Raw genomic sequence first — 26,885 nt, 5'->3', positions numbered from 1 at the left:
TCTCTCCCTGGAATGGATAGAGTAGGGGAGGGAAGCCAGCATTCTGGGGAACTTTAGCAGTATGTGAAGCTTGAGGACAATTATGGAAGATGAATACTATAGATTTCTAGGTTAGAACCAAGATCAAAAATAAAAAAAAATTCTTAATTCAAATGAGGCAGTGTTAAAAAAAAAAAGCCAAATATGATGAGCCTGGCGATTAAGGGAGGGAGTGCTTGTAAAGACATAGAAAGAAAAGTCTATAGAAATTCCTGGAAAAGAAATCCCTGAGGAAACTTTTCATGTGCTGCCTTTGGTCTCTGGAATTGTCCTGGAAGAAGATGAGGGGCCATTGCTGAGTGGGGACTTCCGGATTTGGCATCAATGGGATTGAAGTAATCAGGTGGCATAAGCAGGTTCCTGTGCTCTACCTCTAGATCTACTCTTTTAGTTTTGTGTTTGCTAAAACAAATACCGTACAATGAGTTGGCTTAACAACAGGAGTTTATTGGTTCATGGTTTCAGAGCTTGTCTCTTTTTGGGTTCAGTATCTTCTAGCTGGGAAGCAATCTCTAGGATTCCTTGGCTTGTCTGTCATATGGCAATGTACATTATGGTGCCTTCTCCTTTATCTTCTGGGTTCCACTGACTTTAGGCTTCTGGCTGCCCCCTGTGGCCTCATTATTCATCAGCATTTCACTCCAGTAAATTGCATTAAAGACCAATCTGATTCAGTTGGGCCACACCTTAAATGAACTAACTTGAAGAGATCTTATGTACCAAGAAAAGAGCAATGTCCAAAGTGGATTACACATCCTCCTTTTGGATCTAAAAAAGGCATGTTCTTTTCATATGCAAAATACATTGATTTCATTACAACATCCCCAAAGCTGTAAGTCTTTCACTAACAACATTAAGTACAAAGTCCATTCAAAATCAGTTACGGGTGTGGTCTGTCCTAGGGTAAAATTCCTCTGTCTGATGGACCTGTGAAACTTGGAAAACAAGTTATCTTCTTCCAACATACAATGGAGAGACAGGTATAGGACAGACATTCCCATTCCAGAAGAGAGAAATTGGAAGGAAAACAGGGATCACAGCTCCCAAATTAGTCCGAAACTCAGCGGGGCAAACTCCATTAGATTTCAAGGTCTGAGAATCATCTATGGATTCATGTTTTGTCCTTCAGGCCTGGGAGTGGCAGTCCATTCTAAGCACTTGCACAGTAGCCATGCTCTCCTTGAATACTGGGATGTAGGCCCCACTTTCTCTGAGCATCAGGATGGTGGCCAGTTACTCCATGAATGACCAGGGCACAAGCCCCACTATTGGCAAGCATTGGGGTGGAAGCAGTCTCTTTGAGCAGTGGGATGCAAGGCTTGTCCCTCCAAGTGTAGGGGTGGACCCCACCCTTTCCACACACATGGGTGGGCCTGCTCTCTTGCCCAAGGAGATCTTTTTAGTCTAGAACTTTGCTTCCATGGTTCTACCCTTGAAGTTATTCTTCCTTCACTTCAACTTTTTCTCTGTCTTTTTCAGTCCAGGCTGGCAGTGGTTCTGCTCAAAAAGCTTGTCAGCTTTACATGCAGTTCAAGTGCATACAAACCATCAAATAATAGAACTATCCATAGATCCTTCCTGGATAACTGCATCTCCAATCCTGACTTCCACTGAGATGTCTGTCTGGATCCATGTTCAGTCACATATGCTTTAGCAATGCGTTGTTCAGTTAAACCCACACATGGAGCCCTCTCTTCCAGGAACTCACTTCCTGCAAGCTTAGGGAGGCCCCTGATAGAACCACTTCTGGACCTTGTGCCAGAGCACAATGTCTAGATAGGGTGAAAAATTTTTAAATCATCAATTTCTGGGTTCCTTTCTGCTGAAGCATTTAATTCTCAACTTACTCCTTTATTCTTGCATTTTACTATAAGCTGCAAGGAGAAACCAGGATGCACCTTCTATACTTAGCTTGGAAATCTCCTCTGCTAAATATTCAAGTTCATCGCTTTCAAGTTCTGCCTCAATCAGAACACAATTTTGCCATGTTCCCTGCTACTTTACAAGGATCACCTTTCCTCCGGTTTACAATAACACATTCATCATTTCTAAGTCCTCATCAGATGTAACTTTAGAGTCCATATTTCCACCGAAAATTTCTGTAAAGCAATCTAGTCTTTTTCTATCATGAGCCTCACAATTCTTCCAGTGTCGACCCATTAGCCAGTTCCACATATTTAGGAATTTGTTATAGCAGCATCCCTCTTTCCAGTACCAAAAACTGTTTGGTTTCCTGGCTGCTAAAAAATAAATACCATGCCATGGATTGGCTTAACCACAGGGATTTGTTGGCTCACAGTTTCAGAGGTTAGAAGAGTTGCTTCCTCCCAGTGTTGTTATCTTCTGGCTGCCCAGCTATCTCTGGGGTTCCTTGGCTTTTCCACACGTGGATGTATGTATGTGGTGGTGTTTTCTTTCTCTTCCACGTTCTGTTGATTTCCAGTTCTGGCTGCTCCCCATGCATCTATCTCCCTGTCTGACTTCTGTTCTGCTTATAAAGGATCCAGTAATCCCATTGAAGCCCAACCTGACTCAGTTGGGTCACACACCTTAAATGAAGTAACACCTTGAAGAGATCTTATGGGTCCACACCCACCAGAATCCAGACAAGGAGCAATCATATGTCCAAACTGTGGTACACAAGTCAATCCACTGCACCTAATAAATCAGTCTTGGGAGTAGGGCTCAGGGCTGACTCTGTTTAAATCAAGTTCTGCAGGTGAGACCTATTCTCCATAAAGTTATAGAACCAATGATTGAAACCATTTGTTTCATCACTATGCTTTGAGGGCTACCTTTTAAACTTCAGCTTTCAAGTTTACATATAAGATACGTAAATCAACACTTTTCAGAGTTGAACAAATAAAGAATAAGTAGTCTCAGAGGGACACAGTCTTGAATTTTAATCTTATGAGTAACCAGATCAGTCAGTTTGACTTTCATAGGCCACAAACTCAGGTACATGAAGAATGTAATGCTATGTATTTTTCTAAATTAGTTCTAGTTTTCCAGTATGAACTCACAAAAGGCACATATTTATTGTCATTTATAAATTATATACATATGTGATTTATTGATAAAGTATATACATTAAAATACACATTTAAATTAAAATTATAACATAGGGAAGATAATTATTAAATGTTTTTTATTTTTATTTTTTGTTTCATAAACACAAAATGCTTTGTTTACAATAAAATTGTTATTAATAATTTTTAGTGAAAATGTGATTGAATGTGTTGTTATTTTTAGACATTATCATGTAATGATGCATTTCTTCCTTACGGATGTGTACATCTTTTTGACATGATTTTTCAGCAATGACAGCCATTAAAACCCAGCATCTAAATAATCTAAACTTAGAAGCTGACTTGCATATTCCTGCAGTATTGAATGTAATATTTCCCATTGAAGGCAAATGTACCTCAGAGACTCACATTAAATAATCATAAGTCATTCAGGTCTTAGTTTTGGTTCATCTAAAGTCTCTCTACCCTTTCTAAGAACAGGAAGAGAAAATGTATAAACCCATAATTTGAGGTATTACTCCTGAAGGACAGGATTTTAACATTAGCTAGATGGGAGTTCACTAGTGTTTAGCCCAAGCTCCAACTTTCTATGCCACTGTGTTTTCACCCTTGGCAGCATTTGAACTGAGAGGGAGTGGAGCTGCACTGTCAGATATTTTTTTTTGTTCCTTTATTATTCAACTCTGACAGGGCTGTGGAATGCAATCATTATGAGAAGGAGCCAGCTCTTTCTCCACTGCAATTTTCATAGCAAAATTTGGGACATGGGATAGCGTTTAGAATTGTCAGGCCAATTTGTTTTTGCATTTGGGGGTTTTGCTCGTTTGGATGTATTATGTCCCCCAAATGCCATGTTCCTTGATGCAGTCTTGTGGGGACAGATGTATTAGTGTTGATTAGGTTGGAATCCTTTGATTGAATGTTTCCATGGAGATGTGACTCAATCAACTGTGGGCGAGACCTTTGATTGGATAATTTCCATTAAGATGTTACCCCACCCATTTAGGGTGGGCCTTAATTGAATCAGTGGAGTTGTATAAAAGTGTTCACAGACAGAAGAAGGTTCTGCATCCAAGAGAGACACTTTAAAGAAGGCACAGGAGCTGAGAGAGAAGCTGGAACACAATCTAGGATCAGCAGATGCCACCCACATGCCTTCCCAGTTAACATAGGTTTTTCCGACGCCATTGGCCTTCCTTCAGTGAAGGTATACTTGCTGATGCCATAGCTTGGACATTTTTATGGCCTTAAGACTGTAACTTTGTAACCAAATAACCTCCCTTTTTAAAAGCCAATCCATTTCTTGTATTTTTGCATAACGGGCAGCATTAGCAAAACAGAACAGGGGTCTTTCAGATTTTGGTCTGTTTCTCCAACCCACACCATCATCTGAGGCGAGGCTACTTCTTCCTTATCTCCCCAAAGTTTCCACCTATGGCAGGCTTGATCCTCCATCCTCACTAAATAAGGCAGCTGCCCAGAGGTGTGGAACTTGCTGCGGTTCTCTGCTCATCTGTGAAAGGCTCGCTTCTTTTTAAAATTCCATTCTTTAAGCAGTTCCTGTGTCTAGTGCTTTTCACTAGTGCCATAGAAAAGTATGGTTTTTATTTTGTTCAGGTTTCTCTCATTGTTGTCTTTTTACTGGAAGCAGAAGAATTTCTTTCATTTATGCAGAAGAAGCTTTGTCAAAGAAGTGGTTTACTATCTAGTCCTACTTTTAGTCGTTTCGTGTTGATGAGAAAGAAATTGTAAATCAGAATTGGATCTTCAGTGAAAGAATACTAAAGCTCAATCAATGCTTGTCCTTCCCTATTTAAATCAAATTGCAGAAATGACTTGCAAATCCAATGATCTTTGCCCAAACATAAAGGAAACATTAAGAACTGAAAATAGTCAAAAAATGCTCCTGGGTATTATGAGGTCTGTATGTGAGGCTTCATTGATGCTTTTAATGAGATAACTTAGCTGAATGTATTCACATCACAATTCAGTGAAGTAAAATCTTTGATTCCTTTTTGAATCTTCTATAACAATTCTCATTACCACTTGGTTATTTTAGCAGTACAAATGTTTACTGAAACAGCTTCTTGTGATCAAACTTTTGGTTTACATTCTGGGAGAAAAATTGTATATATTAGCCTAGGGGAAATTAATTAACATTTGAATTATCTAAAGTGCCCTAATCAGACCATCTACTGCTGGTAGCCTTTGTGGCACTCTCATCAGAAGCCCTCACTCCAAAAGTTTTAACTCAAGCTAGGTGCAATTAATCAGAGATAGTTTGGTAATTAGCAAAGCAACCCATTGTCACAGAGCATAAATATACTTTTTATTCCGCTCCTTTTTCGGGGACTTGCTGCTCTACTTCAACAGGATTCTTGATGGGGATGGTGTGGCCACTCCCCATACTGTCCATATTGCACTCTGAAACCTTTTTCCCCTCGTCCAAGTCCGCATCCTTTGGAAAAGTGGAGATGACTGCTTGTGGATGGATGTAGAGTTGGAGGAGGCAGCCATTTATTGTCTCAATGTGCAGCTCCAGCTGGTTGCCTGGTGCTGGAGTTTGAGGATGAGCAGTCGCTGAAACCGCTGCTGCCGCATTTGTGGCCTGTTTGAGGTGCTTCTCTGGGACCCAGGCAGCAACACTGCCGAGTGACCGCGTGTGTTAGACAGTGACTTGCAAGACTCGATGGCCAGCTGCTGCTTCTTCCGTGTGGCTACTATCTTCTGTGCCACATCCTGGAAGACGTGCTCCACTTTGAGCCCGTAGGTTTTGCATGTCTCATAGCAGGTAAAACGCTTTAAGTCTATGGAGAGTTTGTGGATCCTGCTCTCATCGACAGCCAGGGAGGTCGCAGCACTGATGGTAGCCTGAGTACCCACCAGGACCAGGGGCACAGTTTCGAAGCTGATTTCATTCACCTGAGGGTACATGAACACCGCAGCATCCACCCAGGCAGTACACTGCAGCTCAGGAGGGCCTGCCTTATCTGGGTCAGCACGGTAACTCTTACCATCCGTCACAATCTCCTTAAAATGACACCTCAAGAGACCACTTCTGGAGGTAGGTCCCTCTCTGATAATCCCTCTTCCCACTAGACATGTTCCCCACAATACCTGCTTTAAACTCCGGCTCCCAGCGCCTCAAGGACCACCACTGGGGTTGTTCACAAACCAGTCTCTACCAGGTAGGTCACGATTTTCACACAAAGCTCTCCATTTTTTTTCATAGACTCCAATCAGGGAGGCCCACAGACTTTTGAGTCTGTCATTCCTGGGCCCCATGGCTTGAGGTGTGTTTTGCAGGCCCAGGAACCCGGGAGCTCTGGTGGTGAGGAGAAAGGGTGTTGCTCTTTATCAAATGCCTTTTTGGCATCTACTGGGAAGATCAAGTCATATTTTTCCTTTATTCTCCTAATGTGTTGTATTACATTGATTTTCATCTGTTGAACCACCCTTGCAGGACAAATGCCACCTGGTCATGGAGTATAATCCTTTTAATATGCTGGTGTATTCAGTTTCCTAGTATTTTGTGAAGGATTTTTACATATATATTCATAAGGGAAATTGGTATGTAATTTTCTTTTTTGTGCTATCTTTATCTGGCTTTGGTATCAGGGTAAATTTGGTCTCTTTGAATGAGGAAGTGTTCCCTCCTCTTGAATTTTTTGGAAGAATTGATGTGGAATTGGTGTTAATTTTTTAAAAAATATTTGGTAGAATTCATCAGTGAAACCATTTGGTCCAAGACTTTTCTTTGACGGAAAGTTTTTGATGACTGATTTAATCTCTTTACTTGTTATAGTTCTGTTGAGATTTTCTATTTCTTCTTGATTCAGATTTTGTAATCTGTGTGTAGAAAGACTTCTCTTTAAAAACATACAGGAGGGCAGGGCAAGATGGCGGATTGGTGAGCTGTATGTTTTAGTTACTCCTACAGGAAAGTAGGTAGAAAGCCAGGAACTGCGTGGACTGGACACTGCAGAGCAATTTGACTTTGGGCATACTTCATACAACACTCATGAACACGTCAAACTGCTGATATCAGTGAAATCTGTAAGTTTTTGCGGCCAGGGGACCCGCGCCCCTCCCTGCCAGGCTCAGCCCCGTGGGAGGAGGGGCCATCAGCGCTGGGAAGGAGAAGGGAGAACTGCAGTGGCAGCTCTTATCGGAAACTCATTCTACTTATCCAAACTCCAACCATAGACAGACTGAGACCAGACACCAGAGAATCTGAGAGCAGCCAGCCCAGCAGAGAGGAGACAGGCATAGCAAAAAACAGCAAGAAAAACTCAAAAATAAAAGCGGAGGCTTTTTGGAGTTCTGGTGAACATAGAAAGGGGAAGGGCAGAGCTCAGGCCCTGAGGCTCATATGTAAAGCCCAAAGAAAAACTGATCTCTCTGCCCCCTGGATCTTTCCTTAATGGCCCTAATTGCTTTGTCTCTTAGCATTTCAATAACCCATTAGATCTGTGAGGAGGGCATTTTTTTTTTTATCTTTTTTTTTTTCTGTTTCTAAAACAATTACTCTAAGAAGCCCAATACAGAAAGCCTCAAAGACTTGCAATTTGGACAGGTCAAGACAAGAGCAGAACTAAGAGAGCTCTGAGACAAAAGGCAATAATCCAGTGGCTGAGAAAATTCACTAAACACCACAACTTCCCAAGAAAAGGGGGGTGTCCGCTCACAGCCATCATCCTGGTGGACAGGAAACATTCCTGCCTGTCAACAGCCCCATAGCCCAGAGCTGCCCCAGACAACCCAGTGTGACGGAAGTGCTTCAAATAACATGCACACACCACAAAACTGGGCATGGACATTAGCCTTCCCTGCACCCTCAGCTGGTTGTCCCAGAGTTGGGAAGGTGGAGCAGTGTGAATTAACAAAGCCTCATTCAGCCATCATTTCAGCAGACTGGGAGCCTCCCTACACAGCCCAGCAGCCCAGAACTGCCCTGGGGGGACGTCACTCACCTGTGACATAGCACAGTCATGCCTCAACAGAGGACCAGGGGGTGCACGGCCTGGAAGAGGGACCCCCTCGCAAGTCTCAGGGGCCATATGCCAACACCAAGGACTAGTGGGTCAGTGGCAGAGACTAACTGTGGCAGGACTGAACTAAAGGATTAGACTATTGCAGCAGCTTTAAAACTCCAGGAACACAAGGGAGATTTGATTGTTAGAGCCACTCCCCTTCCCTGACCGTCCAGACACACGCCCCATATACAGGGCGGGCAACACCAACTAACACGCAAGCTTGGTAACACCAATTGGACCCTATAAGACTCACTCCCCCACTCACCACAAAGGCAAAGCAGGGGAGAACTGGCTTGTGGAGAACAGGTGGCTCGTGGACGCCACCTGCTGATTAGTTAGAGAAAGTGTACTCCACGAAGCAGTAGATCTGATAAATTAGAGATAGAGACTTCAATTGGTCTACAAATCCTAAAAGAACCCTAACAAGTTAAGCAAATGCCAAGAGGCCAAAAACAACAGAAATTTCTAAAGCATATGAAAAAACCAGGTGATATGGATAACCCAAGCCCAAACACCCAAATCAAAAGATCAGAAGAGACACAGTCCCTAGAGCAACTAATCAAAGAACTAAAGATGAACAATGAGACCATAGTACGGTATACAAAGGATATCAAGAAGACCCTAGAAGAGCATAAAGAAGACATTGCAAGACTAAATAAAAAAATAGATGATCTTATGGAAATTAAAGAAACTGTTGACCAAATTAAAAAGATTCTGGATACTCATAGTACAAGACTAGAGGAAGTTGAACAACAAATCAGTGACCTGGAAGATGGCAGAATGGCAAATAAAAGCATGAAAGAAAGAATGGGGAAAAAAATTGAAAAAATCAAAACGGACCTCAGGGATATGATAGATAATATAAAACGTCCAAATATAAGACTCATTGGTGTTCCAGAAGGGGAAGAAAAGGGTAAAGGTCTAGGAAGAGTATTCAAAGAAATTGTTGGGGAAAACTTCCCAAATCTTCTAAACAACATAAATACGCAAATCATAAATGCTCAGCGAACTCCAAATAGAATAAATCCAAATAAACCCACCCCAAGACATATTCTGATCACACTGTCAAACACAGAAGAGAAGGAGCAAGTTCTGAAAGCAGCAAGAGAAAAGCAATTCACCACATATGAAGGAAACAGCATAAGACTAAGTAGTGACTACTCAGCAGCCACCATGGAGGCGAGAAGGCAGTGGCACAACATATTTAAAATTCTGAGTGAGAAAAATTTCCAACCAAGAATACTTTATCCAGGAAACCTCTCCTTAAAATTTGAGGAAGAGCTTAAATTTTTCACAGACAAACAAATGCTGAGAGAATTTGATAACAAGAGACCTGCCCTACTGGAGGTACTAAAGGGAGCCCTACAGACAGAGAAACAAAGAAAGGACAGAGACTTGGAGAAAGGTTCAGTACTAGAGACATTCGGTATGGGTACATTAAAGGTTATTAATAAAGAGAGGGGAAAAATATATATGACAAACATAAACCAAAGGATTCAAGAAATGCCTTCATGGTTATAATGTTGAATGTAAATGGATTAAACTCCCCAATTAAAAGATATAGATTCACAGAATGGATTAAAAAAAATGAACCATCAATATGTTGCATACAAGAGACTCATCTTAGACAGAGGGACACAAAGAAATTGAAAGTGAAAGGATGGAAAAAAATATTTCATGCAAGCTACAGCCAGAAGAAAGCAGGTGTAGCAATATTAATCTCAGATAAAATAGACTTTAAATGCAGGGATGCTTTCAGGGACAAAGAAGGCCACTACATACTAATAAAAGGGGCAATTCAACAAGAAGAAATAACAATCATAAATGTCTATGCACCCAATCAAATGCCACAAAATACATGAGAGAAACACTGGCAAAACTAAAAGAAGCAATTGATGTTTCCACAATAATTGTGGGAGATTTCAACACATCACTCTCTCCTATAGAAAGATCAACCAGACAGAAGACCAATAAGGAAATTGAAAACCTAAACAATCTGATAAGTGAATTAGATTTAACAGACATATATAGAACATTACATCCCAAATCACCAGGACACACATACTTCTCTAGTGCTCACAGAACTTTCTCCAGAATGGATCATATGCTGGGACATAAAACAAGGCTCAATAAATTTAAAAAGATTGAAATTATTCAAAGCACATTCTCTGACCACAATGGAATACAATTAGAAGTCAATAACCATCAGAGACTTCAAAAATTCACAAATACCTGGAGGTTAAACAACACAATCCTAAACAATCAGTGGGCTAAAGAAGAAATAGCGAGAGAAATTGTTAAATATATAGAGACAAATGAAAATGAGAACACAACATACCAAAACCTATGGGATGCAGCAAAAGCAGTACTGAGGGGGAAATTTAAAGCACTAAATGCATATATTAAAAAGGAAGAAAGAGCCAAAATCAAAGAACTAATGGGTCAACTGAAGAAGCTAGAAAAAGAACAGCAAACCAATCCTAAACCAAGTAGAAGAAAAGAAATAACAAGGATCAAAGCCGAAATAAATGACATAGAGAACAAAAAAAAACAATAGAGAGGATAAATATCACCAAAAGTTGGTTCTTTGAGAAGATCAACAAGATTGACCAGCCCCTAGCTAGACTGACAAAATCAAAAAGAGAGAAGACCCATACAAACAAAATAATGAATGAAAATGGTAACATAACTGCAGATCCCAAAGAAATTTAAAAAATTATAAGAGGATACTATGAACAACTGTATAGCAACAAACTGGATAATGTAGAGGAAATGGACAATTTCCTGGAAACATATGAACAACCTAGACTGACCAGAGAAGAAATAGAAGACCTCAACCAACCCATCACAAGCAAAGAGATCCAATCAGTCATCAAAAAGCTTCCCACAAACAAATGCCCAGGGCCAGATGGCTTCACAGGGGAATTCTACCAAACTTTCCCAGAAGAACTGATACCAACCTTACTTAAACTCTTTCAAAACATTGAAGAAAATGGAACACTACCTAACTCATTTTATGAAGCTAACATCAATCTAATACCAAAACCAGGCAAAGATGCTACAAGAAAGGAAAACTACCAGCCAATCTCCCTAATGAATATAGATGCAAAAATCCTTAACAAAATACTTGCAAATCGAATCCAAAGACACATTAAAAAATCATACACCATGACCAAGTGGGGTTTATTCCAGGCATGCAAGGATGGTTCAACATAAGAAAATCAATCAATGTATTACAACACATCAACAATTCGAAAGGGAAAAATCAAATGATCATCTCAATAGATGCTGAAAAAGCATTCGACAAAATCCAACATCCATTTTTGATAAAAACACTTGAAAAGGTAGGAATTGAAGGAAACTTCCTCAATATGATAAAGAGCATATATGAAAAACCCACAGCCAGCATAGTACTCAATGGTGAGAGACTGATAGCCTTCCCTCTAAGATCAGGAACAAGACAAGGATGCCTGCTATCACCACTATTATTCAACATTGTGGTGGAAGTGCTAGCCAGGGCAATCCGGCAAGACAAAGAAATAAAAGGCATCCAAATTGGAAAAGAAGAAGTAAAAGTGTCATTGTTTGCAGATGATATGATCTTATATCTGGAAAACCCTGAGAAATCAATGATACAGCTACTAGAGCTAATAAATTTAGCAAAGTAGCGGGGTACATGATTAATGCAAATGAGTCAGTAATGTTTCTATATGCTAGAAATGCACAAACTGAAGAGACACTCAAGAAAAGGATACCATTTTCAATAGCAACTAAAAAAATCAAGTACCTAGGAATAAACTTAACCAAAGATGTAAAAGACCTATACAAAGAAAACTGCATAACTCTACTAAGAGAAATAGAAGGGGACATTAAAAATGGAAAAATATTCCATGTTCATGGATAGGAAGGCTAAACATCATTAAAATGTCAATTCTACCCAAACTTATCTACAGATTCAATGCAATCCCAATCAAAATTCCAACAACCTACTTTGCAGACTTGGAAAAGCTAGCTATCAAATTTATTTGGAAAGGGAAGACGCCTCAAATTGCTAAAGACACTCTTAAAAAGAAAAACCAAGTGGGAGGACTTACACTCCCTGACTTTGAAGCTTATTATAAAGCCGCAGTTGTCAAAACAGCATGGTACTGGCACAAAGACAGACATATTGATCAATGGAATTGAATTGAGAATTCAGAGATAGACCCCCAGATCTATGGCTGACTGATCTTTGATAAGGCCCCCAAAGTCACTGAACTGGGTCATAATGGTCTTTTCAACAAATGGGGCTGGGAGAGTTGGATATCCATATCCAAAAGAATGAAAGAGGACCCCTACCTCACACCCTACAGAAAAATTAGCTCAAAATGGACCAAAGATCTCAATATAAAAGAAAGTACCATAAAACTCCTAGAAGATAATATAGGAAAACATCTTCAAGACCTTGTATTAGGCGGACACTTCCTAGACTTTACACCCAAAGCACAAGCAACAAAAGAAAAAATAGATAAATGGGAACTCCTCAAGCTTAGAAGTTTCTGTACCTCAAAGGAATTTCTCAAAAAGGTAAAGGGGCAGCCAACTCAACGGGAAAAAATTTTTGGAAACCATGTATCTGACAAAAGACTGATATCTTGCATATATAAAGAAATCCTACAACTCAATGACAATAGTACAGACAGCCCAATTATAAAATGGGCAAAAGATATGAAAAGACAGTTCTCTGAAGAGGAAATACAAATGGCCAAGAAACACATGAAAAAATGTTCAGCTTCACTAGCTGTTCGAGAGATGCAAATTAAGACCACAATGAGATAGCATCTCACACTGATTAGAATGGCTGCCATTAAACAAAGAGGAAACTACAAATGCTGGAGGGGATGTGGAGAAATTGGAACTCTTATTCATTGTTGGTGGGACTGTATAATGGTTCAGCCACTCTGGAAGTCAGTCTAGCAGTTCCTTAGAAAACTAGATATAGAATTACCGTTCGATCCAGCGATTGCACTTCTCAGTATATACCCAGAAGATCGGAAAGCAGTGACATGAACAGATATCTGCACACCAATGTTCATAGCAGCATTATTCAGAATTGCTAAGAGATGGAAACAACCCAAATGTCCTTCAACAGATGAGTGGATAAATAAAATGTGGTATATACACATGATGGAATACTACAAGGCAGTAAGAAGGAACGATCTCGTGAAACATATGACAACTTGGATGAACCTTGAAGACATAATACTGAGAGAAATAAGCCAGGCACAAAAAGAGAAATATTATATGCTACCACTAATGTGAACTTTGAAAAATGTAAAACAAATGGTTTAGAATGTAGAATGTAGAGGAACTATGAATAGAGAGCAATTAAGGAAGGGGGAACAATAATCCAAGAACAGATAAGCTATCGTGGGTAAATTTAACATTCTGGGAATGCCCAGGAATGACTATGGTCTGTTAATTTCTGATGGGTATGGTAGCAACAAGTTCACAGAAATGTTGCTATATTAGGTAACTTTCTTGGGGTAGAGTAGGAACATGTTGGAAGTAAAGTAGTTATCTTAGGTTAGTTGTCTTTTTCTTACTCCCTTGTTATGGTCTCTTTGAAATGTTCTTTTACTGTATGGTTTTTTTTAAATTATTTTTTTATTTTTTTTATTTTTCACACAGTTGATTTAAAAAAAGTTAAAAAAACAAGGAAAACTGTGAAACAGAGTGAAACGGCAGTTTGTATCCTTTTGGTGGGATGTACAATAATTAAAAAATGGCATCTAAAAAAAAATACAAAATTTGTTCTTTGTGTTACTGCTTCTCAACCAGGGGTCTGGTTCAGAATCACCTGGGAAGGCTTTAAAAAGTGTGCATGGCACAACCCCATCCCAGATACTGAATCAGAATCCACAGGCTGAGATACTATGCTACATTTGTATATTTTGAATCAAGGTCTCCATATGATTTGGTTTTTTCTTTTTCTTTTTATTAGTGAAGTTGTAGGTTTATAGAAAAATATTTCAGAAAATACAGGGCACTCATATACCAAAGACCCCCACAATTTTCCCTATTATTAACACTTTGCATTAGTGTGGCACCTTTATTACAATTGAGGAAACATTATTATAATTATATTACTAACTGTAGTCCATAGTTTGCATTAGTGTTCACTGTTTGTTTTGTACAGTGTCATGGGTTCGTCTCTTTACACTTCAAGCTAGTGATTACCTTTAGAAAAGGCTCAAACCTTATCTGTTTCCAATTCAGTAAGCTTGGACTTTAAGCAAACTCCCACTCAAATAAGAGTATTGGGTAAATAATAATTTTAAAGCAAAGAGCTCTCAAGGCAAGAATTAGAGTCTTACATGTATTTCTTAAAAGGGCACTTCAGGTAAAAGGAACAGGTTTACAGAGCAAGTATATATTAATGTATTACCAAGCCTGGGAACAGTAGTCTCTCCAGTCATAGCTGAATATGAGAAGAGAGTTCCTGTAAATTCTTAGCACAGGGTATTTATACTGTAAACGATAAGGATTGCATCTTCAATCTAATGAAATTTTCTGACATTGGCATATGGGGTTCTTACCTAAAACTTCAATCTTAATCATATGAGTCACATTTCTTTTTTTTTATGTTTAGCAAGCAATGAAGTCTTAGTTCAACCTTAATCAAAAAAGCAAGTGCCCTGTGGTTTGTACTAAAACTTCAGTGAACTAAGATAAGAGACATATGTATTTCTGGATTAATAAAAAATCTTAAATAAAATCATTACATCATTTTAGCAAGCATGTAATTGGTTAAGAATGCATTCATAATCTTGTAACTATGACTCATATCATAAAGAGCAGGGTGGTCTTTCAGTCTGTTGTTGACAACATTGTGGAGGTTCTTCTTATTACTTTTACAGTTTCCCAGTCTTTCTCAGGCTCTGCATCATTACTTCTTTTCTCCCTTTCTTTTTGGGCTAGTTTTGCCTCCCTCTCAATTATAATTTTGATAGTCTCTGATATAGGTCTTGTGGGGTATGACTCATTTGTTGCAGTTATTATAGTGAGGCCTTTCCATTTCTCATTTTTAGGGAATATTACTTTGGTATTCTTAGGTAAATGTTCAGATAAATATGCTACAGTATAGGAGAGTACGACCAGTTCTTCGCTAGAATCAAAAACATCTGGTGGTATATGAAAAGAACAAGTTTCTTCAGTTTCCTAATGCTCACTAGATGGGGAAGAATCAGCATCTTCATTCTCAGATTCCTCACTAGGGGTACTTTCCCATAATAACAGTTCTAGGTATTGTTTTTAATGCAATTTTATTGAGATATAGTCATACACCAAACAATCCACCCAAACTATACAATCAGTAGCTCACAGTATCATCACATAGTTGTGTATTGTGTATTCAATTTTAGAACATTTTCATTACTACCCCTCAAAAAAAGAGAAAACCTAAAACATTCTATACCCCTTACACCCACCCTACCATCATTGACCCCTAGCATTGGTGTGGTACATTTGTTACTGTTGATGAAAAAATATTAAGATATTACTGTTAACATTAGTCCATCGTTTATAATAGGTGCATTTCCCTCATATACCACTCTATTATTAACTCCTTGTAATAGTTTTGTACATTTGTTCTAGTTCATGGAAGAAATTTTTTATATTTGTACTGTTAATCACAGTTATTGTCTACCACAGGATTTACTGTGTTATACAGTCCCATGCTTTACCCTCTGGTTTTTCTTCTGGTGACATATATGACTCCAAACTTCCCCTATCAACCACATTCACACACTATTCGGCACTGTTAATTATACTCAGGATAATGTGTTATCACCTCTACCCATTTTCACTCATTTAAATTCAATCTAGTTAAAATTCTACACATCTTAAGCAGCCAATCCTCATTCTCTAGCCTAATTCTATCTCCTGGTAACCTATATTCTATATTCTATATTCTGTATCTATGAGTTTGCATATCATAATTAGCTTGTATTAATGAGATCATACATTTGTCCTTTTGTGTCTGATGTTTTTCACTCAACATAATGTCCTCAAGATTCATTCATGTTGTCAAATGCTTCAGGACTTCATTCCTTCTTACTGCTGAATAATATTCCATCATATGTATAAACCACATTTTGTTTGTTCATTCATTGGTTGACAGACACTTGGGTTGTTTCCATCTTTTGGAAATCATGAATAATGCCAGTATGAACATCAGTGTGCAAATGTCTGTTCCGTCCCTGCTTTTATTTCTTCTGGGTATATACCTAGTAATGGAATTGCCAGATTGTAGGACAACTCTAAGCTTTCTGAGGAACTGCCAAACCATCTTCCACAGTGGCTGTACCGTTTTACATTCCTACCAGCAGTGAATGAGTGTTCTTATTTTTCCACATCCTTTCCAACACTTGTAGTTTCCTGTTTGTTTAATACCAGCCATTCTAGTAGGTGTGAAATGATATCTCATCATGGTTTTGATTTACATTTTCCTAATATCTAGTGAAGATTAGCATCTCTTCTTGTGCTTTTTAGCAATCTGTATTTCCTCTGAAGAAATATCTATTCAAGTCTTTTGCACATTTTTTAAATTGGGTTGTTTGCCTTTCTATCGAGCTGTAGAATTTTTTTTTTTCTGTATTCTGGATATCAAAACCTTGTCAGATATGTGGTTTCCAAATATATTCTCCCATTGATTCAGCTGCCTTTTTTTTTTTTTTTTTTTTTTTGCCCCTTTGTTAAAGTCTTTTGAATCCCAGAAGTATTCCATTTTGAGGAGGTTCAATTTATCTATTTTTTTTTTCACTGCTTGTGCTTTGGGTGTAAGGTCTAGGAAACTACCTCCTATCACTACATCTTGAGGATGTTTCCCTAAATTTTCTTCTAGGAGTTTTATGTCTCTTATATTTAGGTCTTTGATCCACTTTTGTATAGGATATAAGATAGGGATCCTCTTTCATTTGCATAGTTCATTATTAGTGTACAGAATCACCATAGATTTTTGCATGTTTTGATCACTTATCCTGCTACTTTGTTGAATTTGTTAATTAGTTGTAGTGGCTTTGTCATAGATTTTTTGGGGCTTTCTATATATAGGATCATGTCATCTATAAATAATGAAAGTTTTACTTCTTCCTTTTTTATTTGGATGCTTTTTATTTCTTTTCATTACATAATTGCCAAGGCTAGAACTTCAAGCACAATGTTGAATAACATTCTCATTTCTTCCAAAGAAAAAAACCCATACCCTTTATATCCCTCTATTATTGACATTTAGCTTTGGTATAGTGCCTTTGTTACAACTAATGAAAGAATATTACAATGTTACTTTTAGCTATAGACCTTTGTTTACATTAATTGTATTTCTCCCATATAACACCCTATTATTAACACCTTGTAGTAGTGACATATGTTTGTTTTAGTTTATGTAAGAATTCTTTTATATTTATCCAATTAACAACCATCATAGTCCATTCTGTGTTTTGCTAAGTTATACAGTTCATTTTTTATCCTCTAGCTTTCCTTCTGGTGACATACACAACTCTAGCCTTTCTGTTTCAACCATACTCACACTCCACTTTGTTAATTACACTTACAGTATTGTGCTACCCTTACACAGCACTGTGGTATTATTCATTTCCTAACCTTTATAATGAACGTTGTTGGACACTCTGTACTCCTTAATCATCAATTGCCCAATTTCTGTCCACTTTCTATTTCTTGGTAGTTTATGCTCTCTAATTTAGTTCTCAGAGTTTGCTCATTATAGTTAGTTCATATTGGTGAAACCATACATCTGTATTTTTGTTTCTGGCTTATTTTGCTCACCATAATGTCTTCAAACCTTGTTGCATGTTTCACGACTTCATTCCTTTCTGTAGATGCACAATATTCCACTGTATGTGTACACCCTGTGTGTAATTATTCATCCTCTCTTTAGCTACCTCCTGAAGAGAGTGCTGTATTGAAGTCTCCCACTATTATTGTAGAGACATCTATTACTCCCTTCAATTTTGCCAGTGATTGCCTTATGTACTTTGGGGCACCTTGATTAGGTGCATACATATTTATGATTGTTATTTCTTCTTGGTGAATTGCCCCTTTTATTAATAGAGTGTCCTTGTTTCTTCTTTCCTTTAAAAATAATTTATTTTTTTGACAAAGCTGTTTATAAAATTTTTAGAAAATATTTAAATGTACAAAAATTGAAATAAAAACCACCCAAAAATAACCAAGTTTAAATTCTGGTGTTCATCCTCCCAATCTTTTTCTATCAGACTATATATATACATATATATACATGATTATTCCCCCAAATCAGATCAGACTGTACATACCATTGTCTAATCGGCTTTTTTTCACTTAACTATAAATTACAAACATTTTACCATGCCAGTACATTTTTTGTGTCTCTTTTTTTCCTTGTCTCTTGTAACGTTTTTTCATTTAAAGTCTATTTTGTCTGATGTTAGTGTAACTATCCCAGCTCTTTTTGTTTTTTGTTTTTTGTTTTTTGTTTTTTGTTTTTGTTACTGCTTGTGTGGACTATCTTTTTCCATTTTTTCTATATGCTTGTGAACAGCATATAGGTGAATCATATTTTTCTATCAATTCAGCCATTAAATGTACTTACCATCCTTACTTTGTCCATTTTATCCTTTGGCTTTTATTTGTCACATCTATTTTTTTCTCCCTTTCTATCCTTTCAGTTACCCTTCTGATAATCTTCATGTCTATACCCTCCTCCAAGCCTCTCTCTCCTGCCTTGTTTTTTTTTTTCAGCCGGCAGAACTCCCTTTAGAATTTCTTGTAGGGTAGGTCTCTTTATAACAAACTCTCTCAGCTCCTTTTTATCTGTGAATATTTTAAACTTTCTCATCTTTGAAGGACAGCTTTGCTGGATAAAGAATTCTTAGCTGGGAATTTTTCTCTTTCCGTATCTTAAATATATCACACCACTGCCTCCTCGCCTCTGTGTGCCCCGCTGTGTTCCTGAGTGGGAGGGCTTCCCTGACTCTCAGTCCCAGCTGCCAGCAGTGCAGGATGCGTCTGGACCAGAAGCTTCTGGCCCTGAGGGTGGGGATGGGCACCTCAGTCACTCACTGCAGTTTTCTGTGTGTGGAAACAATGTGTTGTGGGTGCCCCAGGCTCCTGCCTGGAAAGGATCAAGGCTGCCTGATCCAGAGGGTGAGCTTCTCAGGCCAACACTTCAATCAGAACTGTGCCCTGTTCCCTTTTTTTTTTGTCATTCAAGTCCTGTACTTCTTTATTGATCTTCTGACTAAATATTCTATCAATTATTGATAGTGGTGTGCTAAAGTCTCTTACTATTAATATAGAACTGCCAATTTGTCCCTTCAAATCTGATGGTATTTGCTTCATACATTTTGTTACCTCTTTCTGTTGAATTGTCCCCTTTATTGGTATATAATGACCATCTTTGTCCCTCATAACTGTTTTTCACTTAAAATCTATTTTATCCAATATTAGTTTAGCCACCCTAGCTCTCTTTTGGTTACTTCTTGCATGGTTTATTTTTTTCCGTCCTTTCACCCTCAACCTACTTGTATCTTTGACTTTAAGGTGAGTCTCTTGCAGACAGCATATAGTTGGGTCATGTTCTTTTATCCATTCTGCCAATCTCTGCTTTTTTTACATTTAAAGTCACTACTGATAATACAGGACTTTCTTTTGCCATTTTGCTATTTAGCCTTTGTAGGTCATACCATTTTTGTCCCTCACTTCCATGAGTGCCTACTTTTACATTTATTTGCTTTTTGGTATTCTACCATATTGACTGGCTTCTCACTTCTATCTGGATATATTTTTCATCTATTTTCCTTAGGTTACTATGGAGCTAAAATTTAACATCCTAAATATTAAACAGTCATATTTGGTTTAATGGCAACTTAACTTCAATAGCATATACATATACTTTTCCTATACTCCTTCCCCCCCCACCATTTTTTTTGTACTTGTTACCACTTACATCTTTTTACATTATATGTCCACAAACCTAAATTAATCTTTATCATTACCTTTTATAGGAATTAAGAAGTGGAGTTACATACCAAACAATACAATACAATAATACTGGCATTTACAAGGTTATCCTTACTGCAGGTCTTTGTTTCTTTTCACTGCTTTGAACCACTGCTTAGTGTCTTTTACTTTCAGTCTAAAGGGCTCCCTTTAGCATTGCTTAGAGGGCCAGTCTAGTGCTGGTGAACTCCCTCAGCTTTTGTTTGTCTGAGAATGTCTTAATCTCTCTCTCATTTTGAAAATGTCTCACTGGATATAAAATTCTTGGCTGGCAGTTGTTTTCCTTCAGTCTGCTGCCTTCTTTCCTCCACATTCTCTGAATGAGAAATTGGCACTCAAACCAATTAGGACTGTCTTATACAATAGATATTGCTTTTTCTCTTGCAGCTACCAGAAATCTCTCCTTGTCCTTTGCATTTGATAATATAATCAATATATGATTGGGTGTATTTTTATTCATGTTTATTCTGTTTGGTGTCCTCTGAGCTTCTTGGATGAGTATTTTCACGTCTTTTGCTAAGTTTGGGAAGTTCTTGGCCATTATTTCTTTGACTGTTCCTTCTTCCCCTTTCTTTCTTCTTCTGGGACTACCATTATGCATATATTGGTAAACCTGATGGTGTCCCTTAGCTGTTTTAGGCTATTTTCACCTTTAATAGTTCTGTTTTCTTTCTACTCTTTAACCTGGCTCGTTTTGGTGTCTTTTTTTCAAATTCGCTGATTCTTTTTTTCGCCAGATCCAATATGCTCTTGAAATCCTCTTGGGCATTTTTCATTTCAGTTATTGTGCTCTTCAACTAAGTAGTGTTGGTTGGTTCCTTTTTAAAATTTCTCTGTTTTACTAAGACTCATATTGCTTGTTAATTGTTTTCCTGATATCTTTTAGTTCTTTCTCCATACTTTTCTTCATTTTCTTTAGCATTTTTAAGACCATTTTTTAAAGACTTTGTTTGGTATGTCCAGATTCTCATCTTCTTCATTATATATTTTTTTCCTCTTCCTTTCAAAGTGCCATCATTTCCTGTTTGTTTGTCTTGAACTCTTTTTTTACACACTATACATTTTAATGTTTTAAAGTATTAACTCTGGGATTTACTCCCTGGGATGTCTGTTTCTTGGATTTGTAACCAGCTGGTGATAAGACAGAGATTTTCTTAAGCTACAGCCCTCCTATCAGGAAGGTCTGGCTAAGGCAAATGAAGATTGCAGGGTTTCCCTGTCTTTCTAGGCCTCTGTCTTGTACTAAGCTTTTGCTTATTAGTTGTTTTGGAGTTCCCTTGTTTATAGGAATTTGGTTGTCCCCTCTGTTTCCCAGGATACAGACCTCCATCTTCCAGGTATTTAACACTGGTAGGCCTTAGTTCCAGACTGTCAGCCTCTATATATTTTTATATTCCTTTTGTTGTCTCACACTGCTTTGGACCAGAGGACAAATTCTGGGTGGAGGGTCACCTCAAAGAGAGCTTTCCCAAGTCAGTCTTTCCCAGCCAAACAGGCCAGGGATCCACGAAGGGGTTGTCCTGGGGAGGGAAATAGGAAGGGTGCCAAAAGTTTCTCCAAGGGATCCACAAAGCTGGGTTTTACTGTCTGTCCAGCAAATGTAGCCCAGAAGAAGCACTGTGTCTTTAAATCTCCACCACCTCCTCTCCTTTCCTTGGAGGGTTGAAACAATGGCTGCCACTGCCTTTGTTTGGGGTGAGTGGAAACAATAGTAATTCTCAGAGCAGAAATCCAGTGATCTGAATTTGCTAATCAAAAGCCATGATCAGCAATTGGCCATGATACCATTGTTGTTGAGGAAGAGAATTTTTATGTCCCTTTCTGTCACCAGCAGTTAGCCAGGGACGAGACCCGGCTGCAGCCTGCTGTGGGAGCAGGGAATGGGCGTCAGTAGCCACTACGCAGAAAGAGCAATTTACAGTTATTTACCTCTTCCTCCCACACTTCTCTGGATGCTGTACAAGAGGATTGAGTCCTGGAGCTCCCTGGAGTTTTCTCTTCCAGCTTCTCTTGAAGATGAGTAAAGCCATGTAAGTTTGTTCTGGCCAGTGGAAAATGGATAGAAGTAATGTGTGTCAATTCCAGACTTCACATGTAAAAACCATCTATATGCATTCCTGCATATTCCTTCCCCTCCTTGTTGATTTAGGAAGTGATATAAGAAATGGTAGAGCCACAAGAAAGAAGTTTCCTTGGTCCCCAAGTCATTATTGTGAGGAGTACCACCAATGAAATTAGAATACATAGTTTGTACATATTGTGAGTGAAAAATAAACTTCTGTTGTATGAAGCAACTGAGATTTTGAGGTTAATCTGTTGCAGCAGATTATATAAAATGAAGCAGAGATTATTACTATAGTTTGGTGGGGATGGCAAGATGCTGAAATAGGGCATTGGCTATGGGGATAGAAGGAAATAGACTATTGCAGTAGATATTTAGGGATAGAGGCATGGGGTATTGATTTATTTACTGTTAAGTAAATGGAACAATAGAGAATTACTTTTAGCTTTTCTGTGTGTGCACTGGGAAGATGGTAACAGTAGTAATGTAGATATCACAAGATGATGCTAAGGTATTTTGGATAGATTATTATCAATTTGAACCTGTTGCTTTCAAGTGTCACTATTTGGATGATTAATTTGTTTATGACTTTATATTCCTTTCTTTCCTTCACCATGCTTTAATGTGGGTGGAGTATACTTCCCTGCACATTGATTTTGTGCTTGGCCCTATAATTTTCCTTGACCAGTGAAATGTGGGTAGGAGCATCAGTGTATCCGTTTCAAGCAGAAGTCTTAAGAGACACCTCATTTTTCACTCCCATGAGTGCTCCTGCTCTCCACCATGAGGAATCATGATGCAGGATTTACTTCCTCAACCACCCCATGTGGTTCAGACTCAACACAGTCTGGAGCAGACTCATCACAGCTGACACATAGATCCCATGAATGAGAAGTAAAAGCTAGTGTGTGTAAGCCACATGAATTAAGCAGCATTATCACAGAAAAAAAAATTGACCAATTTGTAATAAGATACTTGAAATTTATAGATGAAAGTTGGGGATAATATTCTAGAGAAAAATAAAATAGAGATACAGATTTTAGAGTTATGGTGGTGGAAGTCATTAGCATGGATAAGATCATCCAGGTAAATCATAGAAGAGGTTGGAAAGAACCCCAAGAGCAGCAATGATCAAGAACTGGACAAAGAGGATCCAGAATGGAGGATGAGAATGAGTAGTGAAAAGCATAAGAAAAGGACCAAGAGAATGTAATGCAATGAAAATGAGGGGAGGACAATATCTAAAGGAGAGTGTTGTGAGCAAAAAATGTTCAGGTAAAATGAATGCTGAAAATCATTTGAATGTAGCAATTAGAAGACATTGCAAAAAGTCATCCTATATTAGAGGATTTCTAGTGGGCTTAGTATACAGTCTGTGTACTTAATGCTTGTTTAGTTAATGCCTGTTGAATGAATGCCTCTGTTAGACTGCATGTATACAAATGTTAAAAAAATATCAAACAGAAAAAATCTGGACATTTACTTGACATTTTGTAGAATTAAGTCTCTATATTATGTGAATCCAAACACTATTGGGTGCTTTTTTTAAAAAATTCGATTTTACTTTTGGTAGTATAAAACAATAATATGTTAAAATGATGTAGTAGAAATTGAACTCCATGATTTTTAAAAACTTAATTTTATTTACAAACATTCTATATGCACCAAATATACAGTCTTTCCTTCTGCTTTCCTCCCCCTTCCCCTCATAAACTCTAATCTACTTTCCATCTCTGTGAATTTGGTATTTCTATACATCTATTGTAAGTGACATCATATAATATTTGTCCTTATGTGTCTGGCTCATCAAGCTGAGAAGGATGTTTTCAAAGTTCTTTCATGTTGCAGTATATCTCAGAACTCCCTGATTTTTAAGGAAATTTAAAGCTTAAAGGCAAAAGTACAGCTTCTGACTTTTCAATTCAAAATTGGCTCTAAATTGGTAGATTTCACCTACTTGGGCAAATATTTTAAAATACACTTAAAATGACAGTAAATCTGGTTGAAGAATTACAGATTATATGTATCATAGATAAATTTATTGAATTTTAAATCACACAATATAAGCTCTTTCAAATCCCTAAGAATTACCTTAGAAAGAACACATGAAATGTGCTTGATTAATCACCTTTTAGGAAATAGTTATTCATAAGCTTTTATGAACCATATCATAGAAGATACATATTTTCATTAGAAAACTCTTATAATGATGACTAGTTCCTTTAGAGAATTTCATGGATGATAAAATTCTGAACACTTTGTTCAACAATTTGTTACCTAAAATCTTCTGCAATGTGGAATTTCTGTCATATAGGAAAGCTTTCGGGATGCATGGTGGAAAAGATTATTGGCATTTAGTTTACTGAACTGGAAAACACAAGCATGGCTTTTATGTCCCAGTAAGATATTGTGAACAATATCTGTACAAATATTTTATATTCATATTGCTATTCCAGAATTCCCAAACACATTAAAAATCTCTAAATATAGGTACAATATTATTATCTAAATGGGCTCAATAAAATACAATGATTAGCAAATGAGCATTTTTTTAAGGCAAACATAAAATAAAATCTGTTAAGGTTTCCCAAGCATATATCTGGAGGCACCCAGGAGGTTATTGTGATAAACTGAGGATTTCAGTGATGAGACCCATTTCCCCTTTGCTCCTTTTACTACCTCTCTATTGATTCCACCCAGGAAAGCTGAAATGGTTGTGAATTGACCTAGATGTGTGCTCTGAGTTTCCCTGCTTGTGTGCTCTTTCATGGGTGTCATGAGTTGAGTCCACAAGCCAGACTCACTGATGTTTTTCTTTTCCTTCATATGATACTGACTGTTATCCCTAACTTACTGAATGCTTGCCACTGGAATACAAATTCTGAGCTTGCCTATGCATTTTTGCTCCTACCAGTCTTATGAAGATTCAGCTGTGCTGATAATTATACTTGGTTATGTCTGTTGAATTGTTGTTCTAATTATATAATTGAGATATCACATATATCGGTGAAATTATGAACTGGAAAAACATCGTAGTAACTATGAAAATTAAGTTTAATAACTTGGGAAATTTAATAAATGCTTCCGAATTTGGTGTATGCTAGATGAGTCTAAATTATTAGAAGGAAAATCATGAAAAATTAAAAAATTCCAGAGGAATCCTGCATTCAGGTTGCCTGCCATGGCCTTTTGTATTGCAGCTCTACTTTTAGGAACCACCAATTAGAAATCTCAGACAATAGGTGTGGTTTATATAAGAAAGACAGCTTGAGGGGCTCATCATGCTCATCATGCTCCTCATGGATGTTTGACTGAAGAAGTCTTTGACCCTATGATAAAAAGATTGCATGTAGGTATAAATATATAAGTAAATTTAAGTAAAATAAAATATTTCAGATGTGTATATATTTTTGTTTGTGAATACCTGCTGTTCCCATTTGCTAATGCTGCCGTTTTGCAAAACACCAGAAATGGATTGGCTTTTACAAAGGGGGCTTATTTGGTTACAAACTTACAGTCTTAAGGCCATAAAGTGTCCAAGGTAAAACATCAACAATCGGGTACCTTCATTGGAGGATGGCCAATGGCATCTGGAAAACTTCTGTTAGCCAGGAAGGCACATAGCTGGCATCTGCTCTGGAGTTCTGGTTTCAAAATGGCTTTTTCCTATGACGTTCCTCACTAGATGTCTGCTTGCTCCTGAGTTGGTTTCTCCAAAATGTCTCTGTAAGCTGCAGCTCTTCCAAAATGTCACTCCTAGTTGCTCTGCTCCTTCTGTTTGTCAGCTTATTTATATGGCTCCAGTGATTGAATTCAGACCCACCTTCATGCAAATTATCTAATCAAAGTTGTCACCCAGTTTGGTGGGTCATATGTCCATGGAAACATCCAATCAAAAGGTTCCAACCCAATCAATACTAGTACATCGGCCCCCAAAAGACTGCATCAAAGATAATGACATGTTGAGCGACATAATACATCCAAACGGGCACACCTGCTTTAAATAACTGTTTGATTAACCGATCTACTTCATGCCTCTATCTCATTTGATAAAAGGCTTTTCTGGTGTTGCCCAGATCTGCTGCAGCTTCCCTTGCCAGATTGTCAAGACTCTTACCTTGGATTCTTGACTCAATAATCATTTGCCTTGATATCTCTCTTGGATCAGCTTCCCTAATGATAATTTGTGCTAATGTGACCGTGCTTAGGTAATACCATACACCCCCTTGCCCCCGGCAAAGCTAATAAAACAGCCATAATGAGGCTTTAAGCTTTGAGTCTACCCAAGTACCCAAGACAGGGCAGATGGGACTGGAGGACCATGTGAGATTATAAATATCCTAGCGTATGGAATATAGCAGGGCTCAATAAATGTTGAAATAAATGTCCCTCTATAGGCTGGGCAGTAACTCCACTTGTAACCCATTTTCCCTTGGAAATATGATTGCTTCAATAATTTTATTTCAAGTTTTACATTATTGTTCGAATGAGCTTGTTCATTTTTGTCTATCCTGAGGTTATAGATAAAACAACATTGGCAAATTCCAAGCATTATCCCTATATACGAATTGCCTTAATGATCTATATTTGATTTATAAGTGTCATTATTGATCTTATGAGGCTAATCATAGAACAAGTAAATGAATAGTCTACTCAATAAGAGCACCATACATAATCAGA

General features: G+C 37.9%; 1 pseudogene; it reads right to left on the bottom strand.

Annotated features, from left to right (window-relative positions):
- Positions 1-5,429: 5,429 nt before the first annotated feature.
- LOC119530552 overlaps positions 5,430-26,885 on the bottom strand; it is a 32,565-nt pseudogene continuing 11,109 nt past the window's right edge.

This window comes from Choloepus didactylus, chromosome 3, assembly GCF_015220235.1.
Source record: "Choloepus didactylus isolate mChoDid1 chromosome 3, mChoDid1.pri, whole genome shotgun sequence".
Lineage (NCBI taxonomy): Eukaryota > Metazoa > Chordata > Mammalia > Pilosa > Megalonychidae > Choloepus > Choloepus didactylus.
The sequence above is the reverse complement of the archived record's forward strand: the minus strand, read 5'-3'. Positions and strand labels throughout refer to the sequence as shown.